Source organism: Lipotes vexillifer, unplaced genomic scaffold, assembly GCF_000442215.2.
Source record: "Lipotes vexillifer unplaced genomic scaffold, Lipotes_vexillifer_v1.1 scaffold395, whole genome shotgun sequence".
Lineage (NCBI taxonomy): Eukaryota > Metazoa > Chordata > Mammalia > Artiodactyla > Lipotidae > Lipotes > Lipotes vexillifer.
Genome location: NW_006797390.1, coordinates 6977246 through 6983716, shown reverse-complemented (window position 1 = coordinate 6983716; position 6471 = coordinate 6977246). Strand labels below are relative to the sequence as shown.

Here is a 6471-nt window from a genome sequence, read left to right as displayed (position 1 = left end):
GACCCACTGCGTCCCCCTCGCCATCCCCCCCCCCGCCCCCCCGCCAAGGCTGTCTCCATCTCAGGCACTTGCTGCCCTCTGGGGAGTCCCATGGACGCAGAGGATACTGGAGTTGGAAAGACCCTTAGAAGCTGCTCAGGGCACTGCAGGAGAGACACCTAGACAGAGGGGCGACTTCCTGGAGGGTCCCTATTGTGGCTTCAGAGAAACATGGGTATAGGCTGGGAACCAGACAGATGGGAGTTTGGATTCTGCCTCTGCTACTTACTCCCTGTAATCTCGGGCAAGCCTTACCTTGGGAGCTCAGGTAAATGCTGTAAACGGAGATAGCTCTACCTGCCCTTCAAGGCTGTTGTAACGCGTAGAGGTCACGTGTGCAAAGGGCCTAACGAACGGTAGCTATGCTGAAGAGGATGTCGGCACCCAACTGTCCCATGAGGTCTCGAGACTCCGTAGCCGTGGCTTCCTGTCCTCCCCCTGCTCTGTGACATGTGTCCCCCCCTGTGTCACCTTTGATACCAGTGGCTCTTCCTTTAAGATTTTCCCACTGAAATGTGTGTGGGGGGAGCATGAACTCTAACTCTTTCCTGCGTCTTTCCTGCCTCTCATTCTCGGCCATCCCAGGCGCTGCAGCCACTCTGCTGCCCCTGCTGCTGGTCACTTTCCCACCAGGGACTCTCCTTCAGGCGCTCCTGGGCCTCTGGGGAGCCCCAGAGGGATTTCCCAGGTGCTGAAGTGCTCTGGCCGAGCAGTGGGCTCGGAAGGTCCCCTCGTTGGTGGGTAGAGCTTAGCGGGGCTGGGCTCCCAGGGCTGGTTTTACGGGAGGCTGCAGCCTGCGCTAGAGGAGGGGAAACGCCAAGGTGGGTCACGGGGGCAGGCCGAGGGGGTGGGAGTTCTGTGGGCCACGAGGCCTGGAGGGAGCCCTGATGCCACACCTACCCCTTTGTGGGGTGTGGGAGCCTCCGTGTGGGAGCCCAGTCTCAGTGGTTTTGGGGAGATAAAGCCCACGATGCGGGGTGGAAGAGGGAGCATGGGAAGGGGGTGAGCACACAGGTGCTCTGAGTCCACAGTCTCACTTTCAGGATTGTGGCAACCGGGGATTGGCCCTGGGGTTGGAGGTTAACTTGTATTTTTCCAGAGGGGTGGGAATGGGCTGATGTGTTCCCTCTCCGCAAGACTTCCTGGCCGGCAGCCTGAAGCCGCAGGACTTTGCTCGGCTGGCATTGCGAGGGAAGGAGGGAGGTCCCGACCCAGCCCTGGACCCTCCGCAGGCTTGTTCAGACATTTAGGCCTGAGGGCGGAGGGATGGGGCTTGTCGTTCAGGGAGGAGAAAGAGTCTGGGGGCTAAGCCGGGCCCTGGGGCTCTGTGTCTGGAACCCGGTAACCAGCTTAGCTCCTCACGTGGCAGGAAGGTCGGGAGGTGAGCCGCTTTCCCCAAGCCTCTCTGGAATTGGGTGAGGGTGGCTGAGGAATTAGCAGGAGTGGCACGAAGAGGTGGGAGAGGGGTCCCAGGCCTGGTGCCAACCACTGGGCTGAGGAGGGGAAGGAGAGGGGAGCAGGGCCTGGGCAGGGCACACGGGGTCATCCTGTCGAGGGGAGGCCTACGTCTGAGCTGCGCCTTGGGGCTCTGTGTGTAGGTTTGTGCGGCCCGGGGAGGTGTGGCCATGTCTCGGGGGAAAGGCAGGCCGGCAGCAAGAGTGTCCACGGCCCCTGGTTCCTCACGTGGGTACTTCGGGGGGAGCAGAGGCAGGAGGGTGGCCACCTCATGCCCGGGAAGAGCCTGCCCTCCAGCATGCTGGTCCCCACGAGCCGTTTCGGGGCTCATGGAACGGTCCGCAGAATCCTTAGGCCGCCACCCCGGTCTCTTCCCCGATAGGGCACAAGGCCTCAGGCTTCCTCTTCTCTCTCCTTGATGGACAACAGCAGCTGGAGGAAGTGCTCGGAGGGGCTCTGGGGCCGAGGCCGATGCCCGGCTTTGCTCTGAAGGGCATGAGTCACCCAGGGCCACCGGGTGGACACGCGGGAGGCGCCCCTGCCAGCGTGAAGGGGACAAACCCGGGACCCGTGTGGCCTGTAGAGGGACCCAGACAGGCCCACTTTTCTGGGTTTTGGTGTTCCCAGAGGCTCAACCTTTCTGTCTCCTTTACCCCCTCGTCCCCTCCCCCCAGAGCACGGGTCCCACACTTCATCTCGTCACCTTCTCGTCTCTTTGTCAAGAGGGGACGGAGGCCTCCTTATGACAGGACCCTTCGCTGCCGACATGGGGAAGGGGGATGGGGAAGACGGAGACCATCTAGATTGGTTTGACCCCATCCACCAGCTTTAGTGATTTTATTTAAACCCGTGGTTCTCAGATTGGGGCTTGAACTCCTGGGGGCGAGAGGGACGTTCTGAGCAGCTTCTGCAGGAGGGTGCTGGGGTCACGGGGTGAACCACGCGGGGTCAGGTGTGTTATCAGCCTGCTTTTTCTGGGCCCTTTCTTGAACTTCATAGCTGTAAATAGCCGCTTTTGTGCTTGGCTGCGGGGATGAACTCGGGACTTTATTATCATTAATGTTTGTTTGGTGGGGAAGTCAGGGAGGAAAACGTCCCCAAAGCGTAATTTCAGTTCCAAACTAAAAATATAAGTGGTATCTTCTTCGGTTCCTTCCAGCTTTAACGTTTGGTAGATCCTAATAGAAGTGAGTCCCAGATCAGGGAAAAGGCTGAGGCAAGCATATGATAGAGGAACAGGGAAACGGTGAAACACTGTAGTCGAAAACCAGAGATGCTGAGAAAGTGGTACCAAGAAGCCTGTCTAAAATCAGCATCCATCAGGTGGCCTGCCTCAGCCACCTCCTAGATAAGCGCCCTCCCTGCCGTCCAGGCCTTGTGGCCAGTCCACCCCGAGCACCTGCCCACCCCCCTCCCCATGGCTTTTGACAGTCAGGCCAACCAAGCCCGGACTGTGTCACCCAACGACAGTGACTTACTGTGGACCCACCACCTGCCAGGAATTATTCCGAGTTGTTGTGATAATCTATATACAGAACAGACCCCTACTCTGTCCTTGTGGGGCTTACACTCCTCGCCTGTCTGTGAGAGACAGACAATAAACAATAAACACAGTAAACAAGAAAATTACATAGCATATCAGAAGTCCCCGTGTGCTACAGGAGGGGGGCTGCAGGCGACCACACCGAGAACATTAGAGTGAAGTCTTGCCGGGGAGTGAGAGCTACGTGGATATTAGGTGGAAAGTGCTCCAGGCAGAGGAAACAGAGGTGGTAATGGCCCTAAAGCAGGAGGTTGGCTGGCGTGTTTGGGGAGCCACTGGAGGGGAGTCACTTTGGGGGGACAGGTCACCCAGGGCTTGTCAGCCACTATGAGGCTCTGGCTTTCCCTCCAGTGATGGGGAGGCGGGCCAGGGGTTTGAGCAGAGGGGCCAATCTTACACTTGCAAACTGTCTGGCTGCTGTGTTGAGAACTGATTGCAGGGGACTAAGGGCGGAAGCAGACTGGTTTACAAGGCTAAGAAGCTTGGAGTCTCCTTGATGTCCTTCTTTCTCACATAACTGTTGGCTCTACCCAAATACCCAAGTCCTGGCTGCTTCGGAACCTGGGCCTTAAGCCGGAAGTCCTCCAGCTCCCTGAACCCCGGCTACCGGGAGACTGAGTTGCCCGACACCCAGGCTGCCTGGGGCTGGAGACCCGTGTGAGGCTACAGCAGAATATACCACAGCTGGACCTCTCAAAGCCGGGATCTTAGAGGGAAGGACCATAGCCAAGTAAAGCCCACCTCTGGATGTCAGGGAGAGAGAGCATGGGGACACCAATGTCAAGGGCATTAGATGGCCCCCGTTTGCCCTGAGGTTGTCCGTAGATAGATTAAAGAACGAAGAGAAACAAGGAGCGTTTTTCTTCATGTAAGAGTCACGGTTATTTTATGAGTACGTGACAACTGGTCACCACTTTTAGTTAATGAAGCAATGCCAAGTATTGGTCCAGTAGTGTTGATTACAGCATGTAATATTCATGCATGTTCTCTGCTGTGTTGCTCATGTGGCATATCGTCAGTTTGTCCTAAAAAAATGTCACCTGGAGCATTACAGGTGACGCCACAGAATGTGTTCCTATTGAGAAGGGTGTCCAGCAGAATGATTCCTTTCCAGGATGGGCGTGTGGTCTCTCCCATCCCACGGGGAAAAATGCCAAGAGATTTTAGAATTTGGGCAGGGAGACTAAACGGGGGATTTGGGGGAAAAGATAACTGTGGCTCCATCCTCCGTCTCCAGGAGTGGCTCCGTCTTTGAGGGGTGGTGACTGGGGCTTGGGTGGGGAAAGAGGCAGTGCCCCAGGACTCCCTGCTGGGCACCTGGGACCCTCCTGGGCTCTATCTCTTCCCTAACTCCCTCCCCGGTTTGGAGCCAGTGACTCGGCCTGGTGGGTGTGGACCTTGTCCCCTCTGGCCAGCTGCCCAGGAGCTCAAGGAGGCAGAGCGGGAGGGGTGCAGACTGACCACCGGACCCAGTGTGGTTAAACATTGGCTCGGTTCATTGGGGAAGAGCAGGTGGCACAAAGATGGGGATGAGGGGCTTGAGCCAGGCTGAAAACTCTCCCCCCTGCCGCCTGTCTTCTCTCTCTCTCTCTCTCTCTCTCTGCGATGTTTCCAGCTCCCAGCAGGACTGTTCTTATCAGCTACTGGGTTCTCTTCCCTAATTTCCCCTTCCTGCCCAGCAAGCCTTGGACTGATTTATCTACTCATGTGCCTGAATTGTTTACGATCTTTCTTTGCCCTTGTGGTCACCAAGCGTTTCCTTCAGTGCCTGAATTACGGATGCATGGACTACAAGCCAGAGGCAAAGAGCTGGAGAAGCCTGTTCCCCACTAACTTTTGTTTTAGCAATTTTATGACGGTATAATTGGCTTACAACAACTTGCACACATGTGAAGTGTACAGTTTGATAAGTTTCGACATAGGTACACGCCCTTGAAACCATCACCACTATCAAGATAATGAATGTATCCATCACTCCCCCAAATTTCCTCCTTCCCTCTCTCCCACCCCGACCTCTGCTACCCCATCCCAATGCAACCAAAAACCTGTTTTGTTTTTTAAAAATATAACTATTTTCCATCTTTATTGATATATTATGGATAGTACGTTTAAGGTGTAGAACATGATGATTTAATAATACATGTATATATTGCAAAATTATTACCACTGTAAAGGTTAGTTAACACCTTCATTCCTTCATATAATTACTTTTTTTTTTTTTTTTTGGTGGTGATAGCACTTAAGATCTACTCTCTTAAGAACTTTCAACTATATAAGACAGTATAGTTCACTGCAGCCACCATGCTGTATGTTACATCCCCAGAAATTGTTTATCTTATAATGAAGTTTGTCCCCTCTGACCAACATCTCCGCATTCCTCACAGCCCCAGCCTCTGGTAATCACCATTCTACTCTCTGCCTCTATGAATTCCACACGTAAGAGAGGACGTGCAGTATGTACTTTCTCTCTGTGACTTATTTCACTTAGCATAATACCCTCGAGGTCCATCCATGTGGTTGCAAAATGCAGAATTTCCTTCTGTTTTTATGGCCGGATAAAATTCCATTACACATTTTCTTTATCCATGCATCTGTTGAGGGACACTTAGGTCGTTTCCAGGCCTAGTTTTCCAGGTTGTTTCCAAACTATACAGTAGTTTGCATTTCTTATAATTTTCTATAAATGGAATCATGCAGTATATAATTTACTTGGCTTCTATCCCTCAGCATAATTACTTTGAGATTCATCCATCTTTTTCATGTCTCAGTAGTTCCTTTCTTGTTATTACTGGGTAGTATTCCATTATACGGATATACTACAGTTTATCTCTTCTCCTGTTGATGGACATTTGGGTTGTTTCCAGGTTTTAGCTATTACAGATGAAACTGCTAAGAACTTCTGTGTACAAATCTTTGTATAAACATATGCTTTCATCTCCTTTGAGGGAACACTTAAGTGTGGAATGGCGGGATTATATGATAGGTGCACTTTTAACTTTTTAAGAAACTGCCAAACACTTTTCTAACATGGTCGTACCATTTTTACATTCCTGCCAGCAGCGTATCTGAGTGCCAGCTTTTCCACAACTTTACCGATACTTGGTCTGTCTTTTTAATTTTAACTTTTCTAATTGGTGTGAACATTACCTCATTGTCACTTAAATTTATATTGACTAATGATGTTGAACATCTTTTCATGTGCTTATTTGCAGCCCACATATCTTTTTTGGTGAAAACCTGTTCAAATCTTTTCACCATTAAAAAAAAATAGGGCTTCCCTGGTGGCGCAGCAGTTGAGGGTCCACCTGCCGATGCAGGGGACGCGGGTTCGTGCCCCGGTCCAGGAAGATCCCACAGGCCGCAGAGCGTCGGGCCCCGTGAGCCGTGGCCTCTGAGCCTGCGCGTCTGGAGCCTGTGCTCCGCAACGGGAGAGG

The 6471-nt window shown here is 52.7% G+C and overlaps 1 protein-coding gene across 1 annotated transcript in view; it reads left to right on the top strand.

Moving 5' to 3' along the window:
• Positions 1–6471, top strand: part of SLC6A13 (solute carrier family 6 member 13) — a 30442-nt gene that overhangs the window by 390 nt on the left and 23581 nt on the right. The gene's annotated exons all lie outside the window — the stretch shown is intronic.